This window comes from Arvicanthis niloticus, chromosome 14 (genome assembly GCF_011762505.2).
Source record: "Arvicanthis niloticus isolate mArvNil1 chromosome 14, mArvNil1.pat.X, whole genome shotgun sequence".
Lineage (NCBI taxonomy): Eukaryota > Metazoa > Chordata > Mammalia > Rodentia > Muridae > Arvicanthis > Arvicanthis niloticus.
Window position 1 is genome coordinate 45,093,324 of NC_047671.1, and position 14,064 is coordinate 45,107,387.

At 40.4% G+C, this 14,064-nt stretch overlaps 1 protein-coding gene across 6 annotated transcripts in view; it reads left to right on the forward strand.

The window, feature by feature from the left end:
- Ppp2r2b (protein phosphatase 2 regulatory subunit Bbeta) overlaps positions 1-14,064 on the forward strand; it is a 400,180-nt gene that overhangs the window by 118,245 nt on the left and 267,871 nt on the right. The gene's annotated exons all lie outside the window — the stretch shown is intronic.

Below are 14,064 nucleotides of genomic sequence, written 5' to 3' on the forward strand. Positions count from 1 at the left end.
ATGCGCTTCTCATGGCAACCTGAGTGGAATCCCCAAGGAGGAAGGGAGGAAGGAAAAAGGCAAGGCAGAGCAGTGGTCTGCAGCCAGGAAGACCCTGGGGTTGACCAGCCAGTCTAGCCAATCCATGAGCTTCAGGTTTAGCATGAGAGCCCATCTCAACTCTCTGTCTCTCTGTCTCTCTCACTCTCTCTCTCTCTCTCTCTCTCTCTCTCTCTCTCTCTCTCTCTCTCTCTCTCCCCTTTTCATCCCCCACTGTGCAATAGGAGCCTTGAGTGTGGGAAATGTGGCTTTAGTGATTGTCTATAAGCAAACCAAGTGTAATATGCTACCTGCTCTACAGCAACCAGTATTGACGAGCCAATAAATACCCTAAGGATGCAGCTCAGCCTGAAAGGAAATAAGACTTAAGTAGGTGGTGTAGCAGAAGAAGGCACTTAGAGTTCACCATAAGGAAAAACAAGCAGGACACACAGTCAGTATAGAAGGAAGTGGCTGCCCATGTGATATAGAACATGACCTGTCCCTAACAAGGGTGTCCCTATCACAAGAAGGGCAGTGAAAACATGACCTTTATCCATCAAGGTATTTGATGTGCACCTACTGATTACTTAGAGGTGGTAAACCAACCTCTAACTAAAACCAAATCTAGCCCCTTTGGGAACTTATTGAATGGGAGAGGTAACAACCAATTGGACAAGTGATTGCCTGAGTACCATTTACGATTCGAAGAATCCTTATGTAGGCACTAAGGAAATGGGCTTTGAATATGAGAATATGAGAATAGACCAGAGTTGGCTATATGAAAGAGAATCAAGAGTCTTTTAGACAGAGAACGGCAGCCTGTGCAAAGGTTCTGTGGCAGATGGAGAGGTGTAGAGCATTGGTACATTCAAGAAACCAGCAGGGCATTGTGATCATAGTATAGGATTTTTCTAAAAGATCACTAGAAAATGTTTGCTGAAACCTTCATAGGAGACAAACCATGCTGGGCTTGGTGCACAGTTGATGGCACCATGCATGCTTTATTCTTGAAAAGAAAACATAAGAAATTCTTGGAAGTCACTTATACCAGCACCCCCAAAGTACAAGGAAACCTGTGAAAGAATGGGGGGAAGTATGTAAGTGCCAGAAGACAGGAGGAAGAACTATGAAGCACCATTCCCTCAACTTGATATATCTCTTGCAATCATTAATTCATGTAAGCTATAGTTATCTGCACTGAGCCCAAACAAGACGTCTATGGGGTCCTGTCCTTCACTTCTAAACTATGAGCTGGCCATAGATTCTGGGAGAGGGAGATTAATTTCTTTAGCTGTATACCTTTAGTGAGACCACCAGATAACAATGAATAGCTCCAAATCCATGGGCACATAGGTGGCCTTGGTTCATATTGGTGTATCATAAAATGGGAATGCACAAAACCCAAATGTGAGAGATAACTGAGAATGGAAGACTGTTAGGGACTGCAGGGAGGTGACAGATGTGAGTAGTCACTACACAAAGTGTACGAATGTGAAGTTGTAAAAGGAAATCCACCAAAATGTAAATTAAGAAGGAAACATCATATAATACAGTAAAATACACGCTTAGTAATAATATTGCTGAGGTGTTACTTCATGCTGTGCCCATTTTACAGCCATAAAGAAGGTGGCTATTACCACCAGCCTTCTTTTACAAATGAGGCAACAAGTACTCAGAGATTAGGGCCAGAAGCAGAGTGGAAGGATGCTGCAAGCCAACCATAGAGGTTTAAGGAAGCAGATGCTCATGTTGGGGGTTATACAAGTACTGACTGTGCTTGCACAACTCTGAATGGTAGACCCTGCCCCCCTCTAAAAATATTCTGCGTCCAAAAAAAATCATCACACCTTTGTCTTAGACCTGGGTGAAGAAACCTGTCCTGGGCACCACAATGTTTAAATGATTAAACTAACTTTAAAATCCATGAGAACAAAGCACTCACAAAGGTCTGTCTCTAAAACTTTCTAAGATTCCCAGTGAACACTCTGTTGCCCTCCTCGTTACTGGGCTCACACGAACATGAAATTATTTGCAGTGAAAGATTAAACTTTATATTAGACTTCAAATTGTAAATAGCGAGGCGAAGCTGAAATGAATTTGGAAAATGAAAACTGATAAATTATAAGATCCGCAGCATGGACTGGAATATCTTAACAGGCTTCGGGCGAAGAGAAAGAATGAGTCAAATATTTAAAAAGTAAACAGGTTTTTCCCATTTATTTTAAGCTAACAAAATGAAATTAAGTCGGCTAGCAGCAATTAGATAAATGGATGTCAATCAGATATGAAACTGCTAAAAAAAATTAGCCATGGGGTAGCCCTTTAATCGGCTCGGGCTTTGTGTGTGTAGGATGGTAGAAATGTGACCTGATATCAGCCCAGGTATGATTGAATTATTAATAATATTGTACAAGGCCATCTAGAAACCAGAGCTTGGGGACTCTAAATCTATTCTAATTGAAACAGAGAATCAGCAGACTGGAAAAGACCCTGGCTCTTCTCAAGATGTGTCACAGTAGGTGACACGTGAGGCTTGCAATACAGTGGCAGCTGCAAGCTGACCTCTCGGCAAATTTAATCTGCAAATGGGTTCCTGCTTAAGACAGTTAATGCTGTCCATTATTCTGGAGGTTTCTTTCTGTGTTTTGGAAAGCACGGGGCAAGAATGTTTCATGCCAGGTTATTATGCAGATCACCCGGGTAACAGGAAGATTATGAATGCAGATAAATCAGATTTTGAAATGAAGGGCTTCCCTGACCCCTTAAGAGGATGGTAATATGTGCATAACGGTCGGGAAATGTTCCCTGATCTTCAGGACAGGGAAAAAGGTCACACTGTCATTCCTTGGAGTGTACTGAGGTTGGAATAAAAAAAATCCAGGAACACTCTTTGAACAAATGAATAGAATTCAAGACCCAGCTGCCTTTGGAGTCCTTTGCTCTTTTGCCTGGTTTTAATGTGACGGAATTCTTCAGTCTCATGGGACCCCAAATAAAAGCACTTCCCTATGTCGCTCACACGGCTCACACCACTTCTTCCTGTAGTCTCCCACTTTCCTCTCTTAACCCCAAGGAAATCTCACTTCTCCCTGGACATCTGCATTCTCACTGGGCCTCACACTTGTGTGTGAGAATGCTCACACACAAACAGAGAGGTTACGAGCATAGGCTTCATACCAAGGGAACCTTGATCAGAACATCAGGCCTCACTCTGGTCAGTGTCCATGAGCATGCTCCTTCATACTGTCTACTCCTCAGCTTTGACTTGGGAACTGTACAGGACAGGAAACTCACAAGGCTTCTGGTGTCTCAACAGTTGTCTGGTTAAGTAGTAAGATCCAACCCACTTCATCCATATTCACATAAAAACACTTTTACCAAAATAGATGTATTGAAAGAAAAAACTAATGATTTACTTTCATATGTGATTAGGATTGTTCATGGGATGTGAGGGCATGTTGAACACTACAGTTTCCTGGACTTGGAATCAGAATATACCTTAGAATCAGAGTTCTTCCTCCACAGTGATTTCCCCCACCATGCTCCATGCTGGCTACAGGAGTACAGTGGTATTTGATGGCTCATTTCCCCGGTGACTAATAATGTCAAACATATTTTCAGAAACCTGTTTGCCATTTGTATGTCTTTTTGTTCAAATGTTTTAGATTATCTTTTAACTCTTGAATCAAACGAGTTTTAAAATAGCTTTGATAAATGTTTAGATTAAAGATTTGTCATATATATTCTCCAAGACTTATAGTCACCCTTTGTATCTGTGGTTTTGGTTTTTGTTTGGTTGGTTGTCTGGTTGGTGGTTTGGTTTGGCTTGGGTTGGGTTCGTTTGGGTTGGGTTGGGTTGGATTGGGTTGGGTTGGGTTGGGTTGTTGTGGTTTGGTTTGGTTTGGGTTGGTTTGGGTTGGTTTGGGTTGGTTTGGGTTGGGTTGGGCTGGGTTGGGTTGGGTTGGTTTGGGGAAGTTGTTGTTTAGTTGGTTTGGTTTTGGTGGGGTTGTTTGTTTGATTTGCTAATATTACTCTCTCCTGCTGCTATAACTTGGACTTAACATGACCTCTACTACAGTAACATCATTTTGAAGTCTGCCAGCTTTAGAGCCACAAATGTATTCCCAGCTGCTTGGGGACAGATAGGACTATTAGCCATGTCTCCTATCTCATGCTGAGGGCAGCCAGTTGATAGGAACTGTTGTTATGATGACCATTTGGTTGCCATGTTGGTTAGACACCAGGTTTCACCAGGAAACCTGCAGTCCCTCCACAGTACGCACCAGACCTTGAAGACCTCTGTTCTTTCCACTGTTTCCTTGGTAGATCCCCAAACCTCGCTGTGACTTCTTCCGTTCTTTTGCCAGACCTAAAACTAAGCATGAACAGCCTCAGCAGAGAAACTCAGTGGGTATGCATGCCTCTTTGAGGCTTCAAAATCCTACATCCTATCCCTTGGTCAAACTTTGAGCTCCTTTCATAATTTTTCTGTTAAAAAAAAATAAGAAAGTGGTACTGCTTAAAAGAAAGAAACAATCTCTAATGCCTGGTTTAATAGAAGGCAGACAGGTCCTGGTATCTGCCTCTGTACTCAGTTTTGATTTCCACACTGTGCAGCCTTGAGGAAACTTAACTAACTGTATATTCAAGAGAAGATGTGAGCAAAAAAAAATTAAAAAGCAACTAAATCTCAGTGTTATGAAGGTAGGTCTGATTTGTGGAGCCCCTGCGGGGTTCTTTAGGAATCCCAAGAAGTATACTGACCACAGTTGAAAACTATTGCAAGAGGGAAATTGTAAATACATTGGTTTGAATATAGCAAATTGGGATGTTCTCAGAGCAGTGATGGCTTTCAGTTTGACTTGGGGACAATTTCTTGTTGTTGTGGGGACAATTAGACTGTCAATAAAATGAGTAGAATGAACTGGAAAGAGGACAGAGGAAAATAAGCCTCAAAACAATATTTAAGGAGGCAATTGCCATCATATGTCACAAGCCAGTCTTTGGGATTTTTGTGACAATTAACTGTGACTATATAAATTGCATAGAACAAAGCCTGTAGTCTGGAAAGCTCTGTTTATAGGAGAAATACTATAATAAATATCATTAGTAATGACAGTGGTCTAGTGTACTCATTTCTGATACTAACCGAGCAGAAATAAAAGCCTGAATCAGGCAGAATTGGAGAGAGATTTTTACAAGGCACACCAAGTAAACTTGCTGTTTGGATGTAGGGATGAAGAAATTTAAAAGTGTAGAGAGTAATATTTTTATATTTGACCCCCTTTGGGATTCATAAAGTATTTTCACAGCATGGATTCTTAATAAATGTTTACCAGAAAGGAGGGAGAAAGAAGATGTGGAAACTTTGGAGTGTCAGGATTGTAGCATCAGTCTGGTGATGCTGAGATGTCTATGGACTTTGCACATGGTGAACTCAACTTGCACTCGTCTTGAGACTTTCTATTACACCTTGGACTTTGTTCCGATTTCTTACAATGGACTGTGTTGATCCTCAGTACACTTCCAGTTTCAGCTGGAGTCCTGAGGCCTGCGAGCTTCCTCCCATTTAATGATATTTGCATGAGGATTGTGTTTTCTTACATTGTCCATCTCACACCAGCCCCTTGTATACCTGATTTCTCTGTATCAATGAAGTGTTAGCTTCTGGGAGAGCCTGTTTGTGAATATTTTATCAAAGTAAATTTCCTTTCCCTTGCATTCTTGTCCATTGTCTTCTTGATTGTTGAGATTTGGTCTTTTGCTATGCTAAGTACTGGTTGCTCCCAGAGACCACTCCTAGACCCAGGCGATGCTATGTGACCTTGCCCCCCAAGTTATCTCTGATTGGTGAATAAAGATGCCAACAGCCAATAACTGGGCAGAAGAGACTTGGCATTTCCATTGTATTAGTTATATATAACCTATTTATAATACAATTTAAAATATATGAGAGGAATATATATATACATATGTACACATATAGTGTATTATATGCAAATGTGTCATTGTACACATAGGACTTGAACATCTATAGATATCTGTGGTATATCCTGGAGGCAGCCTACCTACAGATATTGGTGAATGACTGCATTTGTGTCTTAAGAATTTAAATGGAATTCAGGATATGAGTTAATGTAAAAGAGTATCAGGGATGTCATGGGCTCTATACTTTGATATGAGTTCATTTGAACAGATACTTTTAGTCAATGCCAACATGCTAGCAATCTACATCGAGAACTTCAATTTTGTATTTTATTTTCAAAGAAGAATCTGTCTCAATGTGTGGAATCTTTTCAGCCCTGTTTACTCATGCTGTCAGCTGACACATTCACTCTTTGAGAGTTGCCAGGGTAGCCACAATGACACAATGCTCCTCTAGACATAGCACTGGCTTATCCATTGCCCCTGTAGTCCCTTTGATGGGTGGCTTTCCCTGCATCGGCCCTGCTCCTTCTTCATTTCAGCAAAGCTACTCTACCCTTGTTTGTTTCATGGCCCAAGGACACAGTCTGGATGAAGAATAGCAGATTGGCCGGTGTACATTTTCTAACTCCGCTGTTTTTCCGCACCATAATTCTTAGGGTTGATTTAGAAACAGATCTTGTGAATCAGGGAACAATACTTTCCTTAACAGACAGTTAGGATTTACAGGAAAGCAATGAGCACAAGGAGGGCAGAGTTCAAGAACTCCAGGTTCTCGAGCTACTCAGTAAGGGAATTGTTAGTTAGCTTACTAGGAAAGTGATTTTCTCCTGGGCTTTTCAAGTTGTTGCTTCATTGTTTTTAAGGGATCAGCATGGCTAACAAGAAAGTTCCAGTGACATAAAAAAGTTCCAGTTGGCAGAAAAACAATCTCTGGTTTCTTCCAGGAAACTCTTTGGATTTTTAAAAAGTCCTTACTGCAGCCAGGTGTGGTGGCACATGGGAGGCAGACAAAGGCAGGGATCTCTGTGAGTTTGTGGCCAACCTAGACCACAAAGCGTGTTCCAGGACAGTCAAAACTGTTACACAGAGAAACCCTGTCTTGAAAAGCCAAAAATAAATAAAATTAATTAAAATACATTAATAATAAAATTAAAAAATTAAAAAATAAAATTAATTAATTAATTTTAAAAAGTCTTAGTATTGGGGAAATATAAAGTGATTATGTAGTTTTAAATCTCTTACAATATTAAGAGAACAGTCCTTTTACTCTTGACAAGTCTTATTCTCCAGTTAGAAAAATATATACACGTGTATGTATATATATATGTGTATATATTTATATATATATAAAACACCTCCCTATGGAAATATGTATGTATGGATACATAGATAGATGATAGATAGATAGATAGATAGATAGATAGATAGATAGATAGATAGATAGATAGATAAATAGATAAAACCTGTCTATGGGTATAATTACCTCACAACCACTTTTCAGCCCTTATCTCCACACAGACATAAACACATACAAATAAATGGTGGATAGATAGATAGATAATGAATATATCTTTAATAATTACTTGCTTTTCACTCTCAGAGATTAGTTACCTGTTTTATTATTTCTGGCATTTCCCCCTTATTTCTCCTATTTTCAAATTTTAAATCTTCATTATTATTGTGTGTGTATGTACATGGACATGCAAGCCATAGCACACAGATGTAGGTCAGAAGACAACTTTGTGGAGTCTGGCTCTCTCTGCCCTTAGTTGGGTTCCCAGGATCAGACTCATGTCCCCAGGCTCACACAGCAGGCACATTTAACTACATTGCTTTAAACCACTTTCTTCCTATAGCATCATTATCTGTGTGTATGTGTGTGAATGTGTTTGAGTGCACACACATAACATGGAAGTTAGAGGATAACTTTGGAGTGGTCCATGCTCTTCTCCTACTGCAAATTCTGAGACTCAAACTCAGAGCTTCATGTTTGTACAGCAAGTGTCATTAGCCACTGAGTCATGTCACCAGCATTCATGTAATTATTTTTAGAGCATCCTCTTCTTGATTTGTGAGCTTATTGGCTCCTAAACTATTTTTTCATATACTAATTAAGGTTTGCTATACTCCTAAAAATATTTGTTTGTTTGTTTGTTTGTTTTTGATGTCTGTTTACCCCAGTTCTTCTTCACAGTATGGCTTTACTCAGTTGAGTAGTTGATCTCACATGGCCTGGTCATATGAGAGAGCACATTCTCATTCTCAGAATGGTTGAGTGAACATCAATAGGGCTTATCCACTGGCTGGTTCCATCAAAGAGTGAGCAGGCTTGGAAATGCATTTTGGAAAGTCTAATTCTCAACTTCGGAGCCCTTCGCTCCAGAGGGTCAGTCCCCATCCTCATCACCTCGACCTTCTTTGGACCACTTTACTTTTTGTATTTAAAAGGAGAACCTTTTAATACTCCTAAGTACTAAAACATCTCCAGGTTTGGGCAAAGTAAGTGCCCTCATTAGCTCATCCGTTCACCTGTCCTCCTCCAACCTCATTTCTCACTGGCATCTGAGATGCACAGTGTGTCTGATAAGCCTCCTCCCACTCTCTCCCTGTGAAGTTAGATCTGCTTTATACCTTCACCATAATTTTAAAGAGAGGTTGGGGGTAAGAAGATAATAAAGATACATGCAAGTCGCCTTCTGACATTAATTTTCTTTTTTGGATTATCCAGCAATCAATGAGCACCAACGATAACTTAAAGCACAAAGCCACACTTTCTTTAGTTCATCTGCTTCTGTATCTTAGAAACCTTGTTTCAGAATACGAAAGCCCTGGACACAGTGCTGCACGCCTTTAATCTCAGAACTTGGAGGGCAGAGGCTGGTATATTGCTGTGACTCTGAGGCCAGCCTGGTCTCTATAGCAAGTTCTAGGCCACCCAGAGCTACATATTAAGACCCTGTTCACTTTTAAAAATTCAAAATAAAACTCAGTCTTCTGGCTCTGAAGGGATGGCTCAGCAGTTAAGGGCCCTGGCTGTTCTTTCAGAGGACCTGATTCCATCTCTAGGAGCTCACAACTGTCTATAACTCCTATTCTAGGGGATCCAACCCCTTCTTCTGGCCTCAGCCACAGGCACCAGGTACTCACATGGTGGATGAATATAGATACAGCCAAAACACCCAGAATGAAATAAAATCATTTTTTAGACTAAAGCCGTTGTCATTAATAGTTTGAACCTCTGCTTTCCCAATTGTCTCATAGACTCCCTTGATTCTCTTTCCATTGCCTCCAAATCTTGGCTGTTCATTTGGTTATATAATTATTATTGTTCAAATAAATAGCCTATAGTTTCCTTGTATATTTTAATTTATTGTGTGTAGTCACTGCACATGGTACATTTTTATATAAGAACATTTCATACAACTATACAATATTCACTAAACATATTCCCACTCATAGTCCCCCCACATGTCCTTTCCCATCCTTTCCCCTGCCCATTAGTCTCCTTTGTTTCCCTAGTCATGTTAATTTTTACTTCATGTAAAAATTCATACGCATACATTCATTCATATACACACACATACATACATACATACACATACACATACACACATACATAAATGTGTTGGTTTGGTTATCCATAGGGGTGTGTGTGTGTGTGTGTGTGTGTGTGTATCCAGGATGATTTAAAATATAAGAGAATCATTGCTGGAGTAAAGTCAAGTAATGCTGGGTTTGAAGTCTTAGATCTGCTATACTGTTCAGGCTATATAAGAAAACAATTTGGAGATTCCATTGCCTCAGTGATAACCAGAAGTATTTCCTTGGGTGTTAGATGTGAATGACAGAAAAACTGGGCATAAGAAGAAATGAGCACAATGCCTCTCTGCCTGCTCAGTGGGCTCCTTTCACTTGATTATGAGAGGAAAGGGCTCTATAACACCATGGCCTGCCCTCTCTTTACATACATACATACATACATACATACATACATACATGCATACATACATACATATATACATACATACGTGATGCTTTGTAGATAGATCAAATATCATGTGACTCCACAGGCTTTGGAATATCTCTTTGAATATTCTAATGCCTCTACCTTTGTGGCGCTACTTCACTGTGAAGCACTACTCCAAGGCCACCACATAGTATTGTTTAGCCCCAGTTGTCAAACAGACATGACTCCTTGGGACTGTTTGTTTTCCATTTTAATAATCACCTACTGAAGCAGCACTGACTAAGCTGTGACATGACAGACCAATGTGTCCCAATTAGAGCACATTATGGGATGGGTGCGTTAGGGCTCCAGTGCTCTCCTGTGGTGGACATTGACTCGGCAGCTACTTATTTGCCTAATGAGGTGGAGTCCAGGAGCCTGACAGATGGGATTCTTTTGACAACATTTATTTCAAAGGAGATAAAAGCATATTTCAAGGAGGCATGAAAATATGCATGTGTTGCAAAGTTTGTAAGAATGATTTCTTCTCTTCAAGCATATTATTTAAAAAAACGGTTTACAAACAAGTTTCAGGCCTTATTTTAATAAACAGCTCTCACCTTCTGAGCCCTACTCAGAGTCTTTAGTTTTTGCCTTCATTGAACAAACTTGCTTACTTGCCAGGTATTGTACAAAGCCGCTGGGACCTACTACTAAATAAAAAGCAAGCACGATTCTCTCCCAGTCTTACCATGTGCCATCATTCAGTGAGCACTCACGGACACGGAGGCAGAATTATACCATGGAGGAAACAGAGAAATGGTGTTGACAGAGCACTGTGGAGAGGCTGGTCTGTATCAGTGAAAATCCTACAGAAGGATGAGTGCTCTGAATTATCGGGCAGCTTGAATTATGAGTGAAAGAGCAAAGAAAACTCCCAAGAGGAAGGAAAAATGCAAAGGCAGTTGGAGTAGCCTCATGGTGCTTCAGGGAACAAAGGGGGGGAAATGTATTTTGAGATAAAAGCAAACAGACAAGATATAAAGCCTTAACTTTCTTCTTCTTCAATACACATGTTGCTCATTTTAGCTTAACTTTCTTTCATCCACTTATTCATTATTTGATTCATTACAAATGGATTCAAAATGGTTCACTCAAACCAACAAGTCGGTGTTGTTTCTGAAGCAAGCACAGATCCAACTGAGGGTAAGACACAGAACTGACACAAAGACTCACTAAGAGATGATACTCAGATATGTAAGTTCACAGCGGAAGAGCATCAGTGTTTGGGAAGCTCAAAACAGTTAAGATGAAGGGTAGAAGAGAATTTCAAATGAAATAAAATATATACAAATACCCAGAGATCTAAAGAACATGTGGCAAGCTGGGAAACTTTGAGGGATTCCTCAAGGCTCCCAGTGAAGACTGTAAGACCGTAATGGATGGAAATGAGAGGAGAAAAGCATCCAGTTCTTAACCATTCTCACTGATGCAGACCAAGTCAACCTCTCCACAATGTTCTGTCAACACCATTTGCCTTTCTCTGCTCCCACCATGGTACCAGTCTGTTGAGCTGTATTAAGGCCCTTGGATTTGCCTTTCTGTAAGTTATAGGAAGCATTTAGAGGTTGTTGGGGGATAACTGGAGCACTCAGATTTGCACTTTAGGGGATGAGGCATGGAGATTGGAAGCTTTGCTAAGGGACCCCAGGAGGAAGCGTGCGGAGAAGTGGCTATGTCCTGAGGTGAGCTCATGGCTACATGAGTGGACAGTTGTGGACAGACCTTTTCAACGGGAGTTGCTGTATGAACCTTTGCAACTCTGGACATAGAGAAAGGGAAATGGTAGTGATGTCCACTGAGCTTCTGGATTGGACAAGTAAGGCAAACAACACTCAAAAGACAGCAAGAGAGATGAATTACCTGCTCTGTTTCTTTCTTCCCAAGTACACTTTAGCTACCTTAAGCCTTTCAAAGCGTTGTCTATATATATGTATACAATGTATAGTATATACTATATATATAGTATACTACTATGTATTGTGGTATAGACAATATGTTACAATATACTGGAATATAGAATATTCTAATATACTGCTAAGCACCTGTTACCTAAAAAACTGTTCCATAAACATCAGAATTATTTTGTATACAAACTTCCAAAGAATTAATCAACTATTGGAAGTAGGATAGGAAGCAATTACTAACAATGTCATGTCTTTACTGATTGTTAAAGGCCTTAAAGGGACAAGTGATTCATTGCCAGGGAACCAATACAAGGATGGGTGATAGGCAGATATTGTGGACAGCAATCACAGTAGTGCAAAGCTCAAGGGTCTCCAAGAAACTGGGAGTAGTCAGTCCACTGATTCTAGAAGTTAGGACTTGGGGAGGAGGAGGCATACAAAGCCAGAGATACTGGGAGGGAATTGATTATAGAGGCTCACAAGGGACACCAAAGAGCCAGTCATCCTTCAGGCCAGCAACTGTTAGTGTCTTTCTGCAAAACCAAACTATTCTATAGCATGTACATATACTGCAAGTTATTGCAGAAAACTCCACCTTATAAAAAGCTAAATTGACTTCTTTATGAGTTCTGTCTTTCAACATACATTGGACACCTCCCAGAGAGGGCTGTATCAAAGCATCACCCTGGTTGTGGTAGTTTGGTTTGGATTAGATTGGTTTTTCTCAACTTGATATAGGCTTGAGTCATCTGAAAAGAAGAAACCTTGACTGAGAAAGTGTCTCCACCAGATTGGCCTGTGGATAGGTGTGTGGAGCATTTTCTTAATTAATGGTTGATGTGGAAGAACCCAGCCCACTGCTGGTACTACTACCTCTGGGCACGCAGTCCTGCATCTTATAAGAATGTAAACTTAGCAAGACACAGAAAACATGGCAGGAAGCAGGAACCTTCCATGGCCTCTGCTTCTGTTCCTACGTCCAGGGTCCTGCCTTGAGTTTGGGCCCTGACTTTCCTAAGGGATGGAGCATGACCTGGAAGTGTAAGATGAAATAAACCCTTTCCTCCCCAAGTTGCCTTTGATCATGTTGTTTTATCACAGCAAGAGAAACCCTAGCTAGGATCATGTGGAAGTGTTTGTTTTCTTTTGTAGAGTTTGGGAGTATCTTTTTCAGATCTTGTACATCTTTGACTACACACTGATGAGACCTCAAAACACACTGATAAATCTGTGTCTTTGGGTTTAGGAAACCGTTACATGCAATGTTTCAAATTAAAGTAATGGGAATCAGGTCTGTGATTGGGAAGACCATGCTAAAATTTAATGAATAGAACATAAAGATAGAATTAAGAATCAGAAGACGTTGAATAAGAGAATGAAAAATCAAACTCATATAGGCCAAAGCTAAATAGAAAATTGAGGTGGGGATAAACATGTTCACATTCGTGTGTGTGTGTGTGTGTGTGTGTGTGTGTATTAATTGTGTTAATGGACATTCAGTAAGTCCTGTTTGAAGTCTGCAGAAGTTAAGGAAACTTTATTGAGAATATTTTTTATAGAGAGTTTGGTGCTACTGTAGGACATAAGTGGTTTAAGCTCCTATATTTGTAAGGTCCGGTGATCCTCCTGCCAGCCTTTGTGAGAGTTTTCTAATCATCTGCCCACTGACTTGCAGAGAAAGAACGAGCATTGCCTGCTATTCATTGCAGGAAGCAGGCTTGACCCTTGCCTCTTGAATTTTGAGTCTGAGCTCCTCATTCTGTCATGTTTTCTCTAAGCTGGGGCTGAGCTGGGATTTGAAAGACAAGAGATAGGAATGATTCAACCATAGATCAAGACACTGTCATTGTGTAAAAGATGATAATCTCTCTTTCTGAGCTCTCCTGTCCTTCAAGGCAGAGCCATCTCCACGGTCTATAGCACATGCAGTAGCACAAGACCTTCACAGAGACATGTCTCATGCTTGGCATCACACTCCACTATTGCTGTCTTAAAATCCCTGATGCTTTCTGAACAAAGAACCGGTGATTTTACTTTACATTGGGCCCTGCATATTTGTTATATAGCCAGTCTCAGAGCCTAGGCCTGCTATTTCATTTATTCATTCTACCCTCTGACACTATCCCTACGTGGGTCAATGCCTGTAAATCTTTACACTGTGAAGTCCCCATCACCTGAACAAACATTTTGAACATTATCTCT